Source organism: Drosophila tropicalis, unplaced genomic scaffold (assembly GCF_018151085.1).
Source record: "Drosophila tropicalis isolate 14030-0801.00 unplaced genomic scaffold, ASM1815108v1 contig_381, whole genome shotgun sequence".
Lineage (NCBI taxonomy): Eukaryota > Metazoa > Arthropoda > Insecta > Diptera > Drosophilidae > Drosophila > Drosophila tropicalis.
This window is the reverse complement of record NW_027172842.1, coordinates 38,904-63,900: the sequence shown is the minus strand read 5'-3', so window position 1 is coordinate 63,900 and position 24,997 is coordinate 38,904.

Genomic DNA, 24,997 nt, shown 5'->3' with positions numbered 1-24,997 from the left:
TAGATTGATCAATGTTTATTGTGCCTTCGGTCTTATTGTGTCGAACACGCATGCCCAAAATCGACGAAACTTCGCCCATATCTTTCATGTTAAATTTCTGCGATAGCTCGCCCTTGATTTTAGCTACCATTTGTTTGTTATTGCTGAAAATTAATATATCGTCAACATATACTGCCACATATACCATGGTGGATCCAGTTACGTAATGGTATACACACTGATCCACTTCGCCACGTTGAAGACCAAAGCCTAGTAGAACCTTGTTCAGCATTTCATTCCAGACTCTGCTTGCCTGCTTAAGCCCGTAGAGCGATTTATTGAGGCGACAGACTTTTCGTGATTGATCGTCGAAGCCTTCAGGCTGACGCATGTAGATTTCTTCTTGTAAATCGCCATTAAGAAAAGCTGTCACAGCATCCAGTTGATAAATTGTCAACCCATACTTAGCAGCTGCAGCAAACAGCACTCGCATGGAAGTGTATCGCACGATTGGTGCAAACGTCTCTGTGTAGTCAATACCCTCTTTCTGAGAAAATCCTTTAACAACAAGTCTTACCTTATAGCAAGGCACCAAGTCCCCAGATTCTCGTTTTGTTTTAAAACCCCACTTTGACTGTATCGCCACTTTGCCCTTTGGTAATTCCGTTAGCGTCCAAGTGTTATATATCCGCCCTGATCAATATTTTTCTGGGAACGAAATACTTACAACATTAAACAGCTTCTCCGCTCCACTATTGTTTACTGGAGATTTCAATGCCTGGGGTTTTGCTTGGGGCTCTCCACGCACCACCTCCAGAGGAAAAAATATTATCGAAGCCGTCTCAAAAACTAACCTATCTCTTTTGAATAATGGCAGTCCAACACATTAGACCTCACGTTTATCTCCTCTAATCTGCATTCACACTGCAATTGCGAAGTTTTACCCGACTTATACAGCAGCGATCTCTTCCCAGTCATAACTGAAATACTAAATCAGTTTCATTTTGAAAAGTCTAAATTCTCCCCAAAATTCAAAATTGATTTAGCCAATTGGGAATTGTTTCGTTTAAACTATAATACCCACACCTCATTCACACAAAATGCAGACATTCAACACATATTTAAAAGAAAGATAATTTGGTGGAATAAAAATTTGGAAGATCTTCGGGATAAAAAGCAAAAGTTATAGCAAACCTATAAATACAAAATGACAGATGCTAACCTCATAGCTTACAAAAGAGCAAATGCGTTCTTTAAGCGTGCAGTTAAAGAAGCCAAACGTGAGAGCCTCGGTGCCTTCACATCCAATATTTCTCCTCAATCCTCCTCCAAAAAAATCTGGCGCGCCATTAAATTCCTGGTGGGAGTCCCCCCTCCCCAGCTTAAGTGTATCAGAGCTAATAATACATTAATAACGACACCCTTAGAAATATCGAACATATTTGCCACAACTTGGTCAAAGTATTCCGAGGACTGCAACTTCAACATTCAATACAGGCAACAAAAGGCAGCATCCCTTGAGTACGTTCATGCTCCTGGTAGGCTTATTCTATCTGCTAAACAACTCAAATACGATTTCACAGAACAAGAACTAGAAACTGCCCTAACCAAGGCTAAAGGCAAAACACCAGGTCACGACAGAATTTCCAAAAAATCACACAAACGGGGAAACTTTCCGCCAACTATTTTACAATGAAACAGCCAAGAAATTTTATGATAATCGAACGTGGATATTCACTGAAGCAACACAATATGCTGAACTCACATTCCATCTGCAGGATCACTACCAGAATACTAACACATCCCGAGCGAAAAACACTATTTTCACCCGCCTCCGGATAGGACACAGCTGTGGCACCCACAGCCATGTATTGTCAGGAGACCCAAAACCGAACTGCCACATATGTGGTCTAGAGCTCTCTACCGCACACCTGCTGAACACCTGCGAAAAATTAGTTAGCATTAGAAAAGCCCATTTTCCAAATATACTACCCTCATCCATCTTACCCTACGTCTCAACAATAAATATAAATAAAATATACAGATATTTACAAGATTGTAATTTAACAAATAAGATATAATCCTACATAGAGCCGAAAGCCTGGTCGCTAGCGCTCTTATTATAAACTTAGCTTTACTATTCTTGTGTATTATAGCTAACTTTGTAAAATAAAAAAAAAAAAAATAAACATTTGATATGTGTGAGTATAATTCTAAGGGTTAAGAGTTCATGCTGCATTGGCATTTTCTACTTAAATATATAATAATTTGCTAGACATTGATGCTTAACGATAATACATATATTATGAGATAACTTGGGGAGAAATTTAATTAAAAAACCCCTTGAATATACATTTAGATAAAACTTACGACTAAAACTAGAAATTATGCTAGGATATTTATATTGGGATACGTTGAATACAAACAACTATTTTCAAAATTATTGAGGAGACGTTCGAGTCTCACCGCCACTAGTTCAACGTTTGATCTATGGTGCAGTTCGCTTGTGAAAAAATGCCAGGGCAGATTATGAATCATTTTAAGTAATTTGTTTTGAGTGACTTGAAGTTTTTTAACATGACAGTTCGCGATATCAGCCCAGACCGGTGCTCCGTAGAAAAGTACAGTTTGAAATATTGATCTGAATAGAAGCATTTTGTTCACTAAGCTTAGTTAGGAGTTTCTACTTATGAAAGGGTAAAGAGAGCGAGTTAGTAGATTCATTTTGTGCCTGACTTGACGGGCATGTTCATCAAAGGTTAATATCTTGTCTAATATAACTCCAAGGTACTTAACATGTTGTTCCCACTTTACATCCACTTGGTTTAAACTGATATGAGTTCCTGGTAGGTAGATTGCTTTGCGTTTTCTTGTGATAAATATTGCCGGAGTTTTTTCGCTATTTACTTGTATTTTCCATTTATGAAAAAATGACACAAGTGTATCAAATGCTTGGCTAAGGTTTGTTGTAATTTCGGAACCCAGGCTACCAGCAGATAATATAGCAGTGTCATCTGCAAAGATTGATGCAGTGCAGCCGATTGGAATCGGAATGTCTGAAGAGAATAAGTTATATAGGATCGGTGAGAGGCAAGAGCCTTGTGGACATCCAGCACCTGTATCGAACTCCTGAGACATAGCCTTGCCTATATGCACTTTATAGGAACGATCTTTTAAAAAACTTTGAATTAGCTTTATTAACTCTAGAGGAGTTGACATCGCATTTAGCTTGAACAACAGACCATCGTGCCAGACTGAATCAAAAGCTGACTTTATGTCCAGCAGAATCATGCCAGTGGACTTGGGTCTTTGAAAGTTTGATCTGGCAATATTATTGATTCTAACAAGGGGCTAAATCGTGTTCTGTTCCTGATGGAAACCAAATTGCTCTGGAGGTAATATTTTATTGTCCTCAATAAATAAATTCGATTTGCTCTTGTAACTTTTTCTAGGATTTTACTAGTTGACGACAACAGACTAATTGGACGATAGGAAGAAGGGTGTTCAGCAGGTTTGTGGCTTTTTTTTGATGGCAATTACTTTTGCAGCTTTCCAATCTTTTGAGAAATAGCAGAGCACTAGGCATTCGTTTATAATTTTTGTTAGATAATCTATCCCCTTCTTAGGCAATGCTTTTAGGCATATATTTTCTATGTTATCTAGACCCGCTGCTTTTTTGTTTTTAAGTGTTATAATGATAGACGAAATTTCAGCATGTTTCATAAAATACGTTTCGGATGGGTTTGGAGAGCATGAGTTTAAGTAATCGACGAAGTTTTTCACCTCAGCCATGGTCGATGGATTACTAAGGATATTTGTCAGCGTATGGTTGACCTTAAAAGTTTCTGCTAATACATTTGCCTTTTCAGCTGGGGTAGCGTACAACATTGCATTGTTTTTAAGAATGGGAATATCGACCCGCTTTTTCTTCAGCACTTTTGAAAGATTCCAAAAGGAAGAAGCACCAGGGTCTAACGTGGAGAAGAGATTATTCCAAGATTCGTTTCTGAATTTGGCAATCTCTTTATTTATTTCCTTACTTAGCCATTTGTACAGGGAAAAATCGTCTATGCTTCTATTCACCTGCCACTTGCGGCGATAGCTATTTCTGCGTCTAATGAGCTGTTGTATACTGCGAGGTAAGGCTTTTGTTGTATTTGTTGCACAAATTCTTCTATCATCTTGCAAACTGAACACACGTCTTTTAATAGGTTATGGGCCCAGGCCACGCATACAAGAAAAAACAAAAGAGGAATGACCAATATATATCCGTGTGAGAAGTTAAGTGGCCGCGAAAACTACGATGTTTGGAAGCGACAGGCCCAATCTTACCTAGTGATAAAAGGTTGTTGAAGTGTGGTGTGTAATGGACCATCAGAGAAGGAAGCGTCACTAGACGAGAGAGCGCTCGCGCATCGTCAAATCCAAATCAGCGAAAGAGGCTTGGGATGCTTTGGCGCAGGCGTTTGAGGACAGCGGACTGACTCGGAAAGTAGAGCTGCTTAAAAAGTTGGTACAGTTAAACCTGAAGCAGTTTGATTCGTCACAGGAGTATGTCAACGAAATGATTATGACTGCCATTAAGGTAAACAATGCTGCGCTTTGCATAAGTGACGAGGTAACGGCATCACTGATGCTTGCTGGACTACCTAGTGAGTATGGCAGTAGAGAACTCTAAGTCTACATTAACTGTCGACAATGTAAAAGGTATGTTGCTACAAGACGTGAAGTTTGACAACAACGCTGGAATCAATTCGAATGCCATGTACTCAAGAGCATCAAAGCAAACTAAGAGGGACAAAGCAAAGTTAAATAACCGTTTTGGGAAAACAGTTATTTGCTATGCATGCGGTGGTAAAGGGCATATGCGAAAAGTAAGCCCAAACGTAGTGCAAGAAGAGAGAAGCGATGAAGAGAAAGCAGCTCTTGCATCGAATACTTCGCTCTTAGTAAATGCAAATCCACATGTAGGCAAGAGCGAAACAGTTTGGTACATTGATTCTGGTGCTTCAACTCACATGACAAATGATCGGAGATTGCTAAGCAACGAATCTGAGGTTAGCAACAAAAGCGTAATAACAGCGAACAAAGAGAAACTGCATGTAAAAAGCAGAGGCGATGTAGGAATTTTTGTTTCATGTAAATGGCAAATCAGTTAAAGGTAATATTCATGATGTGGAGTATGTTCCGAATTTGTGCGGAAATCTGTTATCTGTTATCTGTTAGCCAAATTGTAAAAAAAAGGGAAAAGGCTTGTTTTCGAAAAGAACCATTGCTACATCTTTGAGAAAAATATTTTGAAAGCCACTGGCTATCTGCAAAATGATCTGTATCGACTGAATTGTGAACTGCCAAAGGTAGAGAAAGCCTTGGTCGCAATAAATGGATTCGTACTATGGCATCGTAGGATGGGCCACATTTGTGACACAAAATTACAGCTGGTAAAAGAAGCCAGAAACAGAAACGGGGATTTTCTATTAGGTGGCGATTTTAATTGCCGGCACAGAAATTGGGGCTGTTGTACGGCAAATGCTTGGGGAAATTTACTTCAAGACATTTTAACCACAGACAACGTCAGTATCTCTTTCCCGGCTGAGCATACACATATTCCTGCCAGTAGAAGAAGTCAGGCATCAACCCTAGATCTTTTTCTTACAAATTGCCCCGCAAATATTAACACCACAATTGTCATGAACGATCTTGGTTCTGATCATCTATCTGTCAAAACCACATTTTCCAGTAATGTCCGCAATTCTAAGCCGTTTGGTTTCGACATGAAAAAAGCAAACTGGAGGAAATTTGCCAAAAACGTTTCAGTACTACTGACTAGCACGGATAGGACCGCTATAAATAACACTGAGGACTTAGATAATCCAGTAGCTTTTTTTTAATAATGCCATACACACGGCTAAGATCGCCAGCATTCCGCAAAAACAAATAGGGAATACTATTAAAAGACGTGTGTTCAGTTTGCAAGATGATAGAAGACTTTGTGCAACATCCACCGGCGTTGACACTGCTTTGCAATCATCCATTCCGAATCTTTTTAGAATTCCTGAATTATAATTAGATTGATCAATTTTTATTGTGCCTTCGGTCTTATTGTGTCGAACACGCATGCCCAAAATCGACGAAACTTCGCCCATATCTTTCATAAATTTCTGCGATAGCTCGCCCTTGATTTTAGCTACCATTTGTTTGTTATTGCTGAAAATTAATATATCGTCAACATATACTGCCACATATACCATGGTGGATCCAGTTACGTAATGGTATACACACTGATCCACTTCGCCACGTTGAAGACCAAAGCCTAGTAGAACCTTGTTCAGCATTTCATTCCAGACTCTGCTTGCCTGCTTAAGCCCGTAGAGCGATTTATTGAGGCGACAGACTTTTCGTGATTGATCGTCGAAGCCTTCAGGCTGACGCATGTAGATTTCTTCTTGTAAATCGCCATTAAGAAAAGCTGTCACAGCATCCAGTTGATAAATTGTCAACCCATACTTAGCAGCTGCAGCAAACAGCACTCGCATGGAAGTGTATCGCACGATTGGTGCAAACGTCTCTGTGTAGTAAATACCCTCTTTCTGAGAAAATCCTTTAACAACAAGTCTTACCTTATAGCAAGGCACCAAGTCCCCAGATTCTCGTTTTGTTTTAAAAACCCACTTTGACTGTATCGCCACTTTGCCCTTTGGAAATTTCGTTAGCGTCCAAGTGTTATTTAATTCGTGAGAGAGCATTTCCGACTTCATTGCGTCTTCCCATGAATCTGCTAGTTTCGACTTTATTGCCTCTGTTACTGTTAGTGGGTCGTCACCTTGCGAGACTACACAACATAGGTGATGCTCTTCCAGCTTTTTGATCTTCGAACACCAAATGCATCTGGAACGTGCCCAGCGGTAGTCTTTAGTTCCTCATCGACCGTTTATTCTGTATCCGTATTCCACGACTCAAACTCTGACGTAGACTGCTTTAACAGGTCTTCTTGATACAAAGGTGCTGCTTCCAGGGACTGTTTACCGTCTCTGCAATTATCCTCTACGGTGCCCATTTCGCCAAAATGCTGTGTTGAGTCTCTGCAATTATTTTCGATGAAAACGACGTCCTTGCTTATTAAAAACTTACGATCAGATTTCCTGTACAGACGATATGCTTTCGAAGTGTCGCTGTATCCTACAAAAAAAATCTCGAACTTCCTGACTATATCTGACTTCTCTCTCAAATTGAGTACACAAACACCTTCCGAGAGTAATCATAAACGAAGACAAACATAAATCTTGCACCAGAAAAGGACTTGACTCTCAATGGTCCAAGCACATCTGAGTGGACAAGATCTAAAAGATTTTCGGCACGGATTCCAGGCTGCTTGCTTATCATACGAGTTTGTTTTCCTTTAAGGCACACAATGCATTTATCCCGGCACGATTCATTAACAGAGTATTCAACACCATCGGTGGCTTCTTTTACCAGCTGTAATTTTGTGTCACAAATGTGGCCCATCCTACGATGCCATAGTTCGGATCCATTTAATGCGACCAAGGCTTTCTCTACCTTTGGCAGTTCACAATTCAGTCGATACAGATCATTTTGCAGATAGCCAGTGGCTTTCAAAATATTTTTCTCAAAGATGTAGCAATGGTTCTTTTCGAAAACAAGCCTTTTCCCTTTTTTTTACAATTTGGCTAACAGATAACAGATAACAGATTTCCGCACAAATTCGGAACATACTCCACATCATGAATATTACCTTTAACTGATTTGCCATTTACATGAAACAAAATTCCTACATCGCCTCTGCTTTTTACATGCAGTTTCTCTTTGTTCGCTGTTATTACGCTTTTGTTGCTAACCTCAGATTCGTTGCTTAGCAATCTCCGATCATTTGTCATGTGAGTTGAAGCACCAGAATCAATGTACCAAACTGTTTCGCTCTTGCCTACATGTGGATTTGCATTTACTAAGAGCGAAGTATTCGATGCAAGAGCTGCTTTCTCTTCATCGCTTCTCTCTTCTTGCACTACGTTTGGCCTTACTTTTCGCATATGCCCTTTACCACCGCATGCATAGCAAATAACTGTTTTCCCAAAACGGTTATTTAACTTTGCTTTGTCCCTCTTAGTTTGCTTTGATGCTCTTGAGTACATGGCATTCGAATTGATTCCAGCGTTGTTGTCAAACTTCACGTCTTGTAGCAACATACCTTTTACATTGTCGACAGTTAATGTAGACTTAGAGTTCTCTACTGCCATACTCACTAGGTAGTCCAGCAAGCATCAGTGATGCCGTTACCTCGTCACTTATGCAAAGCGCAGCATTGTTTACCTTAATGGCAGTCATAATCATTTCGTTGACATACTCCTGTGACTAATCAAACTGCTTCAGGTTTAACTGAACCAACTTTTTTAAGCAGCTCTACTTTCCGAGTCAGTCCGCTGTCCTCAAACGCCTGCGCCAAAGCATCCCAAACCTCTTTCGCTGATTTGGATTTGGCGATGTGTGCGTAGTTGGTCGAATCAATCATCAGCGTAATCTCCGCGAGCGCCCTCTCGTCTAGTCACGCTTCCTTCTCTGATGGTCCATTACACACCACACTTCAACAACCTTTGATCACTAGGTAAGGTTGGGCCTGTCGCTTCCAAACATCGTAGTTTTCGCGGCCACTTAACTTCTCACACGGATATATATTGGTCATTCCTCTTTTGTTTTTTCTTGTATGCGTGGCCTGGGTCCATAACCTATTAAAAGACGTGTGTTCAGTTTGCAAGATGATAGAAGAATTTGTGCAACAAATACAACAAAAGCCTTACCTCGCAGTATCCAACAGCTCATTAGACGCAGAAATAGCTATCGCCGCAAGTGGCAGGTGAATAGAAGCATAGACGATTTTTCCCTGTACAAATGGCTAAGTAAGGAAATAAATTAAGCAAGTAAGTCGACTCGTCGAGTTGGGTATACCTACACCAGGTGAAACAAATATTTCAAATTTCGAAAACCAAATGTTTGTCTATTAAATTGTTTTTACATGTCTTATATTATGTGCTATCTCGCTCACTCTACGAACACACGAGCACTCTAGCGCCGCCACTAGCCAACGGCCAATTCTGGCCTTGTGGACCGCTTAGTAAAATACGTTCATACTCATATTTTGAATGTTTCTAGTCCGATTTCAATAAAATTTGGTAGTTTGATAGAAATAGATAAGAATAATTAGTCTGCCGAATTTGATAGCGATAGTCAAAAAAATACAGGAGGAAATCGGTTTTTTCTAAATTATGGAGGCGGAAGTGGGCGTGGTAAAATGTGAAAATATATAAATTCTCCGCGCATACTATGCCAGTATACATACTAAATTTGGTGACTTTAGCTTTGTTAGTTTTTGATAAAATCAGTTCTGTTTAATTTGCGGGGGCGGAAGTGGGCGTGGCAAAATGTTTAAATAGCCAATATCTCAGCGTCTATTAAGCTAGTCTGCATACAAAATTAAATGTCGGTAGCTATCATAGTTTTTAAGGAAATCAGTTTTATGTAAATTCTGGGGGCGGAAGGGGGCGTGGCAAAAAGTTTAAACAATTAGTTTCTGCGCGCTAACTAATCGGATATACAAACTAAATTTGATGTCTCTAGCTATTATACTTTTTAAGAAAAACAGTTTTATGTGATTCCAGGGGGCGTAAGGGGGCGTGGCAAAAAGTTTGAACAATTAATTTCTGCGCGCTAACTAATCGGGTGTACAAACTAAATTTGATGTCTCTAGCTGTCATACTTTTTAAGAAAAACAGTTTTATGTGATTCCTAGGGGCGTGAGGGGGCGTGGCCGAAATTCCAATTAACTCTGTACATGTGCATAATACACGAGTATACATACCAAATTTCGTGGCTCTAGCTTTTATAGTCTCCGAGATCTGCGTGTTCATACAGACGGACGGACGGACGGACATGGCTAGATCGACTCGGCTGTTGATCCTGATCAAGAATATATATACTTTATAGGGTCGGAGAAGCTTCCTTCTGCCTGTTACATACATTTTGGCGACTTTAATATACCATTTCACCCTATGGGTGTATGGTATAATAAAGAGATTGCCAAATTCAGAAACGAATCTTGGAATAATCTCTTCTCCACGTTAGACCCTGGTGCTTCTTCCTTTTGGAATCTTTCAAAAGTGCTGAAGAAAAAGCGGGTTGATATTCCCATTCTTAAAAACAATGCAATGTTGTACGCTACCCCAGCTGAAAAGGCAAATGTATTAGCAGAAACTTTTAAGGTCAACCATACGCTGACAAATAACCTTAGTAATCCATCGACTATGGCTGAGGTGAAAAACTTCGTCGATTACTTAAACTCATGCTCTCCAAACCCATCCGAAACGTATTTTATGAAACATGCTGAAATTTCGTCTATCATTATAACACTTAAAAACAAAAAAGCAGCGGGTCTAGATAACATAGAAAATATATGCCTAAAAGCATTGCATTAAGAAGGGGATAGATTATCTAACAAAAATTATAAACGAATGCCTAGTGCTCTGCTATTTCTCAAAAGATTGGAAAGCTGCAAAAGTAATTGCCATCAAAAAAAGCCACAAACCTGCTGAACACCCTTCTTCCTATCGTCCAATTAGTCTGTTGTCGTCAACTAGTAAAATCCTAGAAAAAGTTACAAGAGCAAATCGAATTTATTTATTGAGGACAATAAAATATTACCTCCAGAGCAATTTGGTTTCCATCAGGAACAGAACACGATTTAGCCCCTTGTTAGAATCAATAATATTGCCAGATCAAACTTTCAAAGACCCAAGTCCACTGGCATGATTCTGCTGGACATAAAGTCAGCTTTTGATTCAGTCTGGCACGATGGTCTGTTGTTCAAGCTAAATGCGATGTCAACTCCTCTAGAGTTAATAAAGCTAATTCAAAGTTTTTTAAAAGATCGTTCCTATAAAGTGCATATAGGCAAGGCTATGTCTCAGGAGTTCGATACAGGTGCTGGATGTCCACAAGGCTCTTGCCTCTCACCGATCCTATATAACTTATTCTCTTCAGACATTCCGATTCCAATCGGCTGCACTGCATCAATCTTTGCAGATGACACTGCTATATTATCTGCTGGTAGCCTGGGTTCCGAAATTACAACAAACCTTAGCCAAGCATTTGATACACTTGTGTCATTTTTTCATAAATGGAAAATACAAGTAAATAGCGAAAAAACTCCGGCAATATTTATCACAAGAAAACGCAAAGCAATCTACCTACCAGGAACTCATATCAGTTTAAACCAAGTGGATGTAAAGTGGGAACAACATGTTAAGTACCTTGGAGTTATATTAGACAAGATATTAACCTTTGATGAACATGCCCGTCAAGTCAGGCACAAAATGAATCTACTAACTCGCTCTCTTTACCCTTTCATAAGTAGAAACTCCTAACTAAGATTAGTGAACAAAATGCTTCTATTCAGATCAATATTTCAAACTGTACTTTTCTACGGAGCACCGGTCTGGGCTGATATCGCGAACTGTCATGTTAAAAAACTTCAAGTCACTCAAAACAAATTACTTAAAATGATTCATAATCTGCCCTGGCATTTTTTCACAAGCGAACTGCACCATAGATCAAACGTTGAACTAGTGGCGGTGAGACTCGAACGTCTCCTCAATAATTTTGAAAATAGTTGTTTGTATTCAACGTATCCCAATATAAATATCCTAGCATAATTTCTAGTTTTAGTCGTAAGTTTTATCTAAATGTATATTCAAGGGGTTTTTTAATTAAATTTCTCCCCAAGTTATCTCATAATATATGTATTATCGTTAAGCATCAATGTCTAGCAAATTATTATATATTTAAGTAGAAAATGCCAATGCAGCATGAACTCTTAACCCTTAGAATTATACTCACACATATCAAATGTTTATTTTTTTTTTTTTTTATTTTACAAAGTTAGCTATAATACACAAGAATAGTAAAGCTAAGTTTATAATAAGAGCGCTAGCGACCAGGCTTTCGGCTCTATGTAGGATTATATCTTATTTGTTAAATTACAATCTTGTAAATATCTGTATATTTTATTTATATTTATTGTTGAGACGTAGGGTACGATGGATGAGGGTAGTATATTTGGAAAATGGGCTTTTCTAATGCTAACTAATTTTTCGCAGGTGTTCAGCAGGTGTGCGGTAGAGAGCTCTAGACCACATATGTGGCAGTTCGGTTTTGGGTCTCCTGATAATACATGGCTGTGGGTGCCACAGCTGTGTCCTATCCGGAGGCGGGTGAAAATAGTGTTTTTCGCTCGGGATGTGTTGATAGGGAACTTGACTTTCTCCAAGTTTGGGTTCCAGTTCCTGTATCTGTGATGAAAGATAGCCCAGATTTCGGTTTTTTGCGAGTGGAGCTAATAACTTTTCGCAGATCTTCTTCCGCTGAGGGGAGTATCATAATTGTGGGATACTTTGACATTGCTTTTGCTGCATTGTCAGCCAACTCATTGCCCCTAATGCCCCTGTGGCTGGGAACCCAAAATATGTTAAGTTTTAGAGGGGTTTTTATTAAACTCTCCCGTATCTGCACGATTGTTGGGTTTGTGTTAGATATATTTTTGACAGATTTCACAGTCGACAGGCTATCGGTAAATATAGTAAACTTTCCAGTTCTGCCTTGTGCGTAAACGATGGCTTTCAGAATAGCTTCTGCTTCGGCTGAAAATATAGAGTAGTATTCTGGTAGTGATCCTGCTGATGGAATTTTACCATTGATGTAAACGCATGCGAATGCAGTGAGTTCAGCTGATTTTGTTGCGTCAGTGAATATCCACGTTCGATTATCATAAAATTTCTTGGCTGTTTCATTGTAAAATAGTTGGCGGAAAGTTTCCCCCGTTTGTGTGATTTTTTGGAAATTCTGTCGTGACCTGGTGTTTTGCCTTTAGCCTTTGTTAGGGCAGTTTCTAGTTCTTATTCTGTGAAATCGTATTTGAGTTGTTTAGCAGATAGACTAAGTCTACCAGGAGCATGAACATACTCAAGGGATGCTGCCTTATGTTGCCTGTATTGAATGTTGAAGTTGCAGTCCTCGGAATACATTGACCAAGTTGTGGCAAATATGTTCGATATTTCTAAGGGTGTCGTTATTAATGTATTATTAGCTCTGATACACTTAAGCTGGGGAGGGGGGACTCCCACCAGGGATTTAATGTCACGCCAGATTTTTTTGGAGGAGGATTGAGGAGAAATATTGGATGTTAAGGCACCGAGGCTCTCACGTTTGGCTTCTTTAACTGCACGCTTAAAGAACGCATTTGCTCTTTTGTAAGCTATGAGGTTAGCAACTGTCATTTTGTTTTATAGGTTTGCCATAATTTTTGCTTTTTATCCCGAAGATCTTCCAGATTTTTATTCCACCAAATTATCTTTCTTTTAAATGTGTGGGGTTTGGTCTGTGGAATTGCCTTATTTGCCGCCATCCGAATTGATTTGGTAATTTAGGAGACTTGCAGTTGAATGTCTGCGTTTTGTGTGAATGAGGTGTGGGTATTATAGTTTAAACGAAACAATTCCCAATTGGCTAAATCAATTTTGAATTTTGGGGGAGAATTTAGACTTTTCAAAATGAAACTGATTTAGTATTTCAGTTATGACTGGGAAGAGCTCGCTGCTGTATAAGTCGGGTAAAACTTCGCAATTGCAGTGTGAATGCAGATTAGAGGAGATAAACGTGAGGTCTAATGTGTTGGACTGCCATTATTCAAAAGAGATAGGTTAGTTTTTGAGACGGCTTCGATAATATTTTTTCCTCTGGAGGTGGTGCGTGGAGAGCCCCAAGCAAAACCCCAGGCATTGAAATCTCCAGTAAACAATAGTGGAGCGGAGAAGCTGTTTAATATTGTAAGTATTTCGTTCCCAGAAAAATATTGATCAGGGGGGATATAGCTGTTAAGAATAGTAAATTTTTCGTCAAGTTTTAATTGACAACAAGAATTCCTATTCCTTGTTTGGCATTAAGGTTGTGTGGTAGGTTAGTGAAGTAACCTATGTATTGTTTGTTGCAGATTATGTGTTTTGAGTTAAAAGGTAAGTTAGTTTCTTGAAGACATATTATATCTGGATTTATTTTATTTATTAGAATCGTTAATTCATCAAAATTATTTATATATCCTTTTAGGTTCCATTGAATAACTTTAATGGTCATAGATAAATGAAGTAATAATTGATATATGTATGTCTTCAGGGAACATAGTATTTTTTTTTTATTTTTTATTTATTTATTATTATTATTGTATCAGTCGGACATTGACTCAGGTCAAGATCGATGGTATTATTTGGTGTTGAATCAGATAATGACTCAATTGAGCCACAATCGATGGTGTTGTTTTGTGTTAAATGTGAGTGAGTAGGTGGTTTTAGTTATGTTCGGTGTGTTTTCTAAGTGTTTTTTCTAAGAATTGAGATAGAGAAGGGGACAGTTGGGATGAAGAGGGAAGTGATGAGGAGAGAGTAGAAGGAGATTGAGTGTTATTTTGTGGAAGCGAGTCGGGCGACGAGACGCGATCATCAGAGCCAACAATATTGCTCTTATCAGTGTGACGGCTTATGTTGTACTTTGCTTTTTGTGCTGTGCTATTTTCGTTTTCTATGTTTGCTGTGACTGCGGCGTAGCTGTCGGGCTTGAATTGTTAAGGCAAGGCAGCTTTGTAATAATTGTACACTTCTTCGTGGTTTTTATTTTCAGTATTTCTTTTTTGCTGTATGAATGCACTACATTTTTTGTCTGAGGCAGCATGGTTCTGTGAGCAATTCACGCATTTTGGAGAGCAGGTACCAGAGTGCGGGGTGAGTCCACAGTTACTACACGTTGGTTTGTTATTGCAGTGTTTTTGGGTATGGCGGAGTTTTTGGCAAGATTTGCACCGCATGGGATTCGGAACAAATTCGGATACCTTTACAGTGTGCCAGCATATGTCGATTTTCGATGGAAGGTTGTAGAGATCGAAAGTAAGAAGCATAACACCCGACGGTTTTGCTACACCCTCAACTTGCTTGGTGAACTTGTAGATTGCGATATCTTTTTGGGAGGCGAACTCTTCAAGAATTTCGTTTTCGGGCACGTTAATAAGGTAGGGTGCATAAATAGTCCCTTTAACCGAATTAAGTGATTGGTGGAGTTGGCATTCTATTTTGCATATACCTGGGAGTTCTTTTGCGTTAAAGAATTTGTTCGCGTCGTCGATTGATCGAACCAGCATTAGTAGATTTCCGTCTTTTAAATTTGTTATTGAGTTAATATTCTTATTGATGTGCTTAAGCGCCTTGTGTACAGCGTAGCAAGAATATTCTGAGATTGTTTTATCACTGTCTTTGGCGGAGATTATTATATATTTTGGGTTAGCAATGTTGTTAGATGGCAGTTCGGGAAAGTCATTTAAAGTTTTTGAAAGTGGTTTACGTTTTTTTGTTGGGGGACTGTCGGCCAGAGTGCTGAACCGATTATGTCCCAGGTTTGGGGGCCCCGGGCCACCCATGGTTTTTTTTTTTTTTATCTGCGATCAAGCGCTTGAAACTAATATTTTGTACAAGTAACGGTTGATAGAAAGAGTGTGAGGAGAGAAGAGAACTGATAACAGCACGATTGGTTAGAAACTGACGTCTGCTCGCGATGAGTGTTAGTCGGCGACTGTTGCATATCAAATGTATATGTATGTAATGTGTAATAGGTTTATTTGTATAAAAACAAATAGAGTTATAGTGCTAAATCAGTTTACAAAAACAAATCAGCATCAGTAGGGGGTTTACAAATTAGGCTTAATTAAATACAACGTTTAAAAGCGACTTCATTCTTCTACTTATTTTTACCGACGACTTTCGACCTTTTTCGCAGACAACTTTTTCACCGATGACGCTACTTCTCTCGCCCACTTTCCTCTTCTTCTCTCAATCGCCAGGGCTACCAAAACCACCAGCAACCCAGCACACATCTTACATTCGGCCATCCTGAACTTAGTCATCCGACCCCGATGACAACTCGTCCGAATCCTGGTTGGTCCGCCAATACTTCATATTGTCTGAGCTAGTAGCTGTGAGCATTGGCCCTTCGATATCTGCTGCTGCTTTCTTAACATTATATCTTCCGCATCGTTTAGCTGCTATAACCTCGTACGGTCCAAGATATTCACTCGCAAGCTTGCGACCCGCAACAAACTGTGTACGCCGAATCGCTACCAAATCTCCAACTTTATATACGTTATCAATCTTGCGTTTTGAATCATATTGTTTCTTGTATGCTTCCTGGGCTTTAGTAATTTCCCATTTGGCAGAAGCTCTCATCGACTGTCTCTCTTCATCGAATTTATCGCATACTTCCTCCTGTAACAACTTAAGAATCCGATTCTCTGGCCCATTATTCATTTGAACACCCATCATTAGTTCAAATGGTGATCTTTTCGTTGATACATTGACATGAGAATTAATAGCTCTTTGCACATTTGGCACGTACTTAAACCATTTTGCCGGTTCATCCGCAGACAGCTTGGAAATAATCGTAATGATAGATCTGTTTACACGTTCGATCTGACCGTTGCCTCTTGGAACGCCCGTTGTTGTCCAAACATGGTGAATTCCGTTCGACTTAATATATTCCTCGAAATCTTTAGCTATAAACGCAGATCCTCTGTCACTGATAATTCGAACAGCGTTACCAAATATAGCAGACCACTCTTTTAACTTTCGTAGAACTTCCTCGCAACTTGTTGTTTTTGTTGGATATAACCAAACAAATTTCGTGAAGGCGTCGACCATAGCAAATATATACTTATATTGTTTTGATGTTGCGTCTAAAGGCCCAAGATGATCCACATGTATCGTTTCTAATGGTCTATCTCCTTTGTCTATCACCTGCATCAATCCTTCCTTTTTGCCAAACTTTTTGTTATAAATTATGCATTTGACGCAGTTATTTATAATTCGGGCAACTTTTGACTCTAAATGCGGTATCCAATAAGACTGCTGAACTGCATGCATTGTCTTTTGCATCGCATAGTGGCCAACATTGTGGGCTTCCACAATGATCTCTTTTTCCATTTGTTTCGGGACAACCAAAAGTTCATTACCGCTAACCGTTTTGTATAACAGACCGCCTTTTAATTTAAAATCTTCATAGGGTTGATTTTGCAACAATTCAATCAGAGCCTTTGACATTGTATCCTCTTGCTGTGCTTTTTTAAATCTTGCCGACGTTTCCGATCGTATAATCATAATTCCTTGTGGATAGCGACTGAGACAATCCACATGTTTAAGTCTCTCTCCAGCTCTATGCTCCACATTGAAGTCAAAATCCTGCAAATAGACAATCCATCGCGCCACGTCTCTAGGAACATCCTTCTTGTTTATTGTCTGCTTAAAAGCTGCGCAATCAGTAACAACTTTAAACCTGATGCCCAAAACGTACTGTCTAAACTTTTGGCAGGCAAGGTATACTGCTTTCGCTTCCAAAATGTAGTTATGCTGTCGAGCCTCTGTTTCCGAAGACTTTTTGCTCCAAAACCACACTGGATGCAACTGGCCATCCTTCCATTGCAACAATGCTGCTCCAAATCCCATTTTTGACGCGTCTGTGTGAATTTCTGTGTTGGCATTGCGATCATACAGTTTCAGTACTGGTTCGACAGTGAGAGCTCTTTTTTAATTCTTCAAAAGCCTTGAGTGCAACCGCATCCATCCTAAAAGCAACGTCTTTACGCAAAAGATCAGTCAATGGTCGGGCAATAATTGAATACCCCTTAATAAACTTGCGAAAAAATCAAGTTAAGCCCAGAAATGCTTGAATTGCCTTTATATTTTCTGGTACTTTAAACTTATTGACAGCTTTGGTCTTCTCTTGTCCTGGCTTAATTTGTCCGTCGCAGATCGTATGACCCAAAAAATCAACAGTGTTTTTTAAAAAGTGACACTTTTTCCATTTAATTTTAAGTCCAAACGCTGCTGCTGTGTCAAAAACTTTTTTTCATCTTATTGAGACAGTCTTCTGCTGTCGTTGCATGGATTATAATATCATCCATATACAGATCCAGCACGTCAGCATTTAACAACGGTTGAAAAACATTTGTCACATATCGGATAAATACTGCAGGTGAATTACAGAATCCAAACGGGGCTTTGTTGAATTCGAATAATCCCTCCTTGGTCACAAATGCTGTGTATTTTTTACTTGTTTCTTCAATCGGCACGTGAAAAAAACCATTCTCTAAGTCCATGACCGTAAAAAACTTTGCGGCCTGCAGCTTCTCTAGGACATCGTCAATTATCGGAACCGGAAACCCATCCTTCAACACCATACTGTTCAACTTTCGAAAATCTACGCAGATTCTATAGCAGCCATCTTTCTTTTTGACCACAACGACTCGACTGGCAAAATTGGATGACGATCGGCGAACGATTCCAGCATTGAGCCATTCGTCGACTTGTTGCTTCACTGCTGCAGCTTCAATAGCCGGCAGACGACTTGGTGCTTGGCGAAATGGCAAGATAACACCATCTGGGACAATCTGTAGACTAACTGCATCAGTTACTTCTGCAGCATTCTGGGTTCTCTCTTCAACGTTTGGGTATTCCACGGCCTTGTAGTCGCTGATCATTGCTCGCACATCATTTTCGAAATCTGAGGGTACATCTATATCAGAGTCGGTTTCTGTTACATTAAAAATACTTAACTGATTATCCTCCCCTGCTGGGGATAAAACTTATATCCTGCTTCCGACGACGTAACGAAGAACTTTTCCATAAAGTCATAGCCGAGTACCACTTCATACGGCACATCTTCGTTTGCGACCACAACAAATTTTTGGACTGTCTGGACGTCGTCCACCTTGACCTCAGCTTGAAAAGTACCAAGCGGATGAGTAACATTTCCGCCTAGACCCACCAAATTCTTGACAGCTTTCTCCAGACTTTTAACTCCAATCTTCTTTGCAGCGCTTCTGGACACCAAAGACACATCCGCTCCTGTGTCAACCAAAGCGTTAATGTTGCAACCTTTTATGTCGACTTCCTTTATGCGTTTTGGATTTTGTACTATAGCAATGTTTGCAGTCTCCTTGCGCTTCGAATTATACACTGCATCAATAGTCGCAATCTTTGGACAGTTCTTTGAGATATGACCCTCACCATTGCAGCGAAAACATTTTGTTGTCACATTGCATTCCTTTCTAAGATGCTCACTTGATCCGCAGTTAAAGCAACGAGGCTTTTTCTCGTAGTTTCTCTGGTTAACTTTCTTCAGACCTTGTGGCACATCGATCTTTGCCATTTCCATTGCGTGCTGATAGATTTCATACTTTTCTCGTAGCTCTCTGAATGACTGGGCGCAATATAAGTTGATCTTTAAGTCGTTCTTCATGTTCAAACCGTCTACTATATAGCGCAGTACCGATTTCATATCTATATTGCCTTCTGCTGCGATTGACTTCATATGAAACATGTACTCTCGAAAGGTTTCTTCTTTCTGCATCTTACGCTCACGTAGCTTCTGATGTATATTAGCGCTACATACGTCGTCCATGCCAAATTCGTTTTCCAATTGGACACGAAGATCGTCATAGCTGCGTACTGGAGTTGAATCTAAAAATAACTTTGCAACTTTAGTCATTTTAGATCGTGCCTGAACATATTTTTGCTTCATAGTTAATCCATAGGCCTCAGCATTCAGTTCAAAATTATTGAACCACATCTCCACAGGCATACTTTGTCCATCATAGTTGGGTACCACTTTAGCAAAATCGTCTGCTTGAATGCCTGAGTCACCCTATTTCACTTCGTCAGCTTCGATTTTCAGCGTCAGCAACTGTATCAAATTTTTCAACATCGTGTTGTTCTCTTCTTCCATATTATTCTCTTTCGTATTCTCTTCTCGTTTTTCGACTAAGTCCAGCATCAACGCTTCGCGTACTTCTCTTGCTCTTGTTATGCATCCAACTTCTTGCTTCTCTTCGTGTATTTCAATTTCGTCAGCTTTTTCCAAGGTCTCGTTTTGTCGCGACATTTCGGCGCCCGCGCGTTTTTTTCAGTGTTTTTTGCCGGAGTACGCTTCGTTTTCGTCATTACCGCTTTGTTCAACAACAACAACTCTCTTGATTTCACAACTGTTCTCGGGAATTTTCCAATAGCAACTTACAACTTTAAATGATTTTTACCAACTTTTAAAAACCATTTCACAACTTAAGCACTGATTGTCTTTATATTAGCCGATAGCACGATAGGACAAGGACGAGCCCCCAAATGTAATGTGTAATAGGTTTATTTGTATAAAAACAAATAGAGTTATAGTGCTAAATCAGTTTACAAAAACAAATCAGCATCAGTAGGGGGGTTTACAAATTAGGCTTAATTAAATACAACGTTTAAAGCGACTTCATTCTTCTACTTATTTTTACCGACGACTTTCGACCTTTTTCGCAGACAACTTTTTTCACCGATGACGCTACTTCTCTCGCCCACTTTCCTCTTCTTCTCTCAATCGCCAGGGCTACCAAAACCACCAGCAACCCAGCACACATCTTACATGTATATCAAATTTAGTGAATAAATGAATGAATGTTATACTATTCTCGTATAACCCTTCTCTTTGAGCTACTTGTTTCAGCTTGCTAACTGTGGTTATATCATATCTAGCTAACGTCATAAACAATCTATCGGGTAATTTTTTGTTTATTACATCTTTTATATATTGTCTGGACGTTGACGCGTACAATGCGAAGTACGTTCAAGTGGCCCATACGACACCAGGACATAGCCTGTTTCGCGCGAGCCCAAACAGAGCGCTGTCCACCTCCCGCCCGACCGACCGTGGGGAGCAGCCGCATATCGGACGGCACGATCGCGTGGACAAATACAAATAAAACGGACAAACTATTAAAAATATGATTAACTACAGCTAATTACGAGCTAAATGTGCTAAAATAGAAGTTTTCACAAGGGAAAGAGAGGCTTCTGATCTAATTACGGGATACAGAAGATTGTAATCAGAACATAGGACTCGAAAAGGTTCATGCAAAGAATAGTTAGAGCTACAGTGTTTTAAGGATAGAGGAATAAAATTTCTAGTAGGTCTACGGGGTACAGATAGGTTTAACTGGTTCAATAGCTCAGGAGAGTCTATTTCACCTATTAAAAGTTTATGAATAAAGATAGCACCAAGCATTACTCTACGATTAATTAAAGAAGGAAGATTGATTAAACGAAGCCTACTGGAGTATGATGGCAAATTGACATTGCGATCCCAATTTAGACCGCGAAGAGCAAAAAGCAGAAATTGCTTTTGAACAGATTCAATTTTACTTTGGTGCATCTCATATTGAGGTGACCATATGCAAGATCCGTACTCTAAGATAGGACGGATTAAAGAAGTATACAGAATTTTGGTTGTGTACGGATCGTCAAACTCTTTTGACCATCGTTTCACAAACCCAAGAACATTCATAGCTTTACTAACTGTAGCAGAAATATGAGGATTAAAAGTTAATTTATGGTCCATAAGAACACCTAAATCATTGATAATATCTAACCGCTCTAAGGCAGTGTCGTTAAGATAATAAGTTGCGAAGTATGGAGTGCATCTATAAAAAGACATAACTTTACATTTAGAGCCGTTAAGGTTTAATAGGTATGTTTCACACCAACTCTGAAGATTATTAAGATCCGATTGAAGTAGGCTAGAAGATGATATGTCTTTAAAACTGAGGTAAAGCTTGACATCATCCGCGTACATAAGCACCCGGGAATGTGACACTACCAATGGAAGATCATTTATAAAAAAGAGTGAATAGCAATGGACCCAAATGACTACCCTGAGGTACTCCAGAGGTCACTTGGATGGTCTTAGAAAATGAAGACTTAAAGAGGACCTTTTGTGTACGCTTAGAAAGATATTGAAGAATCCAATCTAGCAAAAGGCTGGGGATGCCAAGTGCGTCTAATTTATATAGAAGCAGAGTATGATTAACGGAGTCAAAGGCCTTGCTGAAGTCAGTATAAATGACGTCAGTTTGCACGGCAGTCTTGAACCCTTTGATTGAGTGAGATGTAAATTCTAATAGGTTAGTAGTTGTCGATCTACGTTTTTTAAACCCATGTTGGGATGACGAAATGATTGAACTACAGAAATGCTGCAATTGAGATGTTATTATTTTCTCAAATGCTTTGGGTATGGCAGACAATTTAGAAATACCCCTATAATTGGAGGCTTCGGACTTTTTCCCCTTTTTATGAAGAGGAATAATATATGATTCCTTCCAGATAGGCGGGAAGGCGGAAGATGTGACGGACAGTGTAAACAACTTAAGTATTGGCTTACATAGGGCCTCCGCGCAAAACCTTAATACGCAGCCTGGTATTCCATCAGGGCCAGGTGCATATATTGGTTTGACGGAACTGAGCACGCTAAGAACCGAACTTTCATCAAACACAGGGTCTAAAATGCAATTAGACGATTGCAAGTGATGAGGATAAGGAGGATTTGCTTGATAAATAGAAGAGCAATAAGTTGTTTTGAAAAAATCAGCAAACATGTCGGCAATTGCCTGATCATTGTCAGCTTTATTGTTTTCGAAAGACAAGTAAGACGGGTGCACCGATGTCTTACGTTTAACATTTACAAATTTATAAAATTGCTTAGGATCGCGAGAAAACCTGAGTTTACATCGCTGAAGATAATCCTTATAGCACTGTGAATTCAGCACCATAAAATTTGATCGAGCAACTACATATAGGGAAAAATCCGATGCTTTACCGGATTTTTTAAATCTTTTATAACATCTCGATTTTACGTTCTTCAAGTCACGTGAGAACCAAGCAGGTCTATCAGACCATCCTAGAGTCACACGCGGGACACAAACATCAAAGAACGACTCAAGAGTTTTATAGAAGACAGAAATGGCCGAGTCCATATCCGTGCAAGTATACAGATAAGTCCAATCATTAGTTAACAAAAGTTTTTTAAGTTTAGTAAAGTTTGTCTTTCGAAAACATCGGGTTGGAGGCATCGAGTTATTATGTCGAGACATAACACTAAAAGGAAGGTCAATGGTTATATCCAGAGTTGGATGAAAGTTGTCTTCGGGGATAACTAAGGGATCAGTCCTGGAAATATCGCAGTTGGAAGAATCCAACACAAATACCAGATCTAGTGATCTGTTACGACTATTCCGGACAGGATTTATTTGAGTTAGGGACAACTCAAGCAGACCATCTATGAAACAATGTGACAAGGAGGGCAACAGTAATAAAGAATCAAATGAGAGGGTCCAGGCAATCTCAGGTAAATTAAAATCTCCCAGATCAACGAGCAAGTCTTTGTCAGAGAGATATGAGGATATAAGTTGAATAGCTTCCAAATGGTGAGTGTATACTGCCAAGTCGGACTGTGGTGGAATATACGAACAAGTAATATAGGCAGAAAAAGAATTAAACGAAATTTTAACACAAACAAATTCAATCTTCTGATTGGAGGACTGGACAATTTGAGACGAGAACGCCGAGTCAACAGCGATCAAAACGCCACCACCATTACGGATAGTCCGATCATGTCTATATAATAAATATTTTGAGGGGGAAAATTGAAGCATCAGCAATATCAGGCTTCAGCCAAGTCTCAGTAAAGGCAAGAATATGAAAGTCAAAGGCTATACTATCTACATAGAGTCTAGACAGTTTAGACTTTAGTCCCCGTACGTTCTGATAGGCCAGAGTAAGGGACGAAATTAGTTTTTTGACTCGCCAACAGGTGCAGACGAGCCGGAAGGAACGTTATTCACAGAGGCAGGTAGCAAACTAATCGGAGGCCGATTCTTCATTTTTATTGTATACTCTTTTACAACAAGGTGTTCCGGCCAAAAATCTTTATGACATATTTGGCCAAAAAGATCTGGGGAGACACCTATTTTAAAGGACGAAATGTCCCGAGTATATGAGAAACGGAACTTTTCCACCGCAATGTTTGGTGCTTGAACTTTGCCCTGGATATAGGCTATGACTTCTTCAGAAGTAGTATTGGGATCAAGCCTCGAAATAAAAATTTGCTTTTTGGGTGGAACTACAACAAGGGAACTAGGAATACTAGGCACAGCTGTAGCGGCTACAGCAGACGCGGCAGCAGCTGAAGCAGCCAGCACTTTACTAGCTCCTCTTGTAACTACTTTATTGGCAATATTCCTGGAAACGGATGTTTGCCCGGACGGTTCGGAAACTACAACCGATATCGTGTTAGTAGGTGGGATACTGTCTCCAGGGGAAATGGGAAGAGACTCCACACCTGCCAAAGCCGGACTCCTAAACGACATCAGCTGCTGTACATTTGGTGACATAGGGTCAATGTCGAAAGCCGGAACTGGTCGAGACGAAAGTGCCGACGGACTGAGGGACGCGCCCTGAAACCTGGCCCTCTTGCGCGTCGGAGATTCAATCAAAAGTTTAGAACTTCTGAATTGAACCTCCATCGCCAAAAGCTCCTCTTGGAGCTTATGAACGCCAGCTGACAGGGTTTTAAACGCTTCCCCAGTCCGTTTCATAAAACTTCGCATCTCGAGCTCCAAACCACGACACGAATCACAGCCCCATTTAAGGCCGCCACCCTGTGCAATACTGTCCCGCACCTTGACTGTGTAACCAGCACATTTAAAGTGCATTACATTGTCACACAGCCAACAGTAAAGAAAGTCTTCACTGGTCTTGCTGGGATTATTGCAATTATATTTGCAACAGACAGACATTATTAAATAATTGATTTATACAAAAACAAATTATAAATCAATATGTAAATAAAAAGAAAACTGTATATGTATGTATGTAAAGAGAGACGTATACAAACCAAGGCAAAAGCTAACTGCAATATGCAAATTAGAAAGAGAAAACAAAAAGAGAGAATATTTGTACTTATCTGTATTAAAACACACAACAACAAAAACTTGTCACAAGCGCGAAGTTAACGGCCGCGAGCGCGATCAAAAGAGAAAACAAAAGAATAGAGAGCA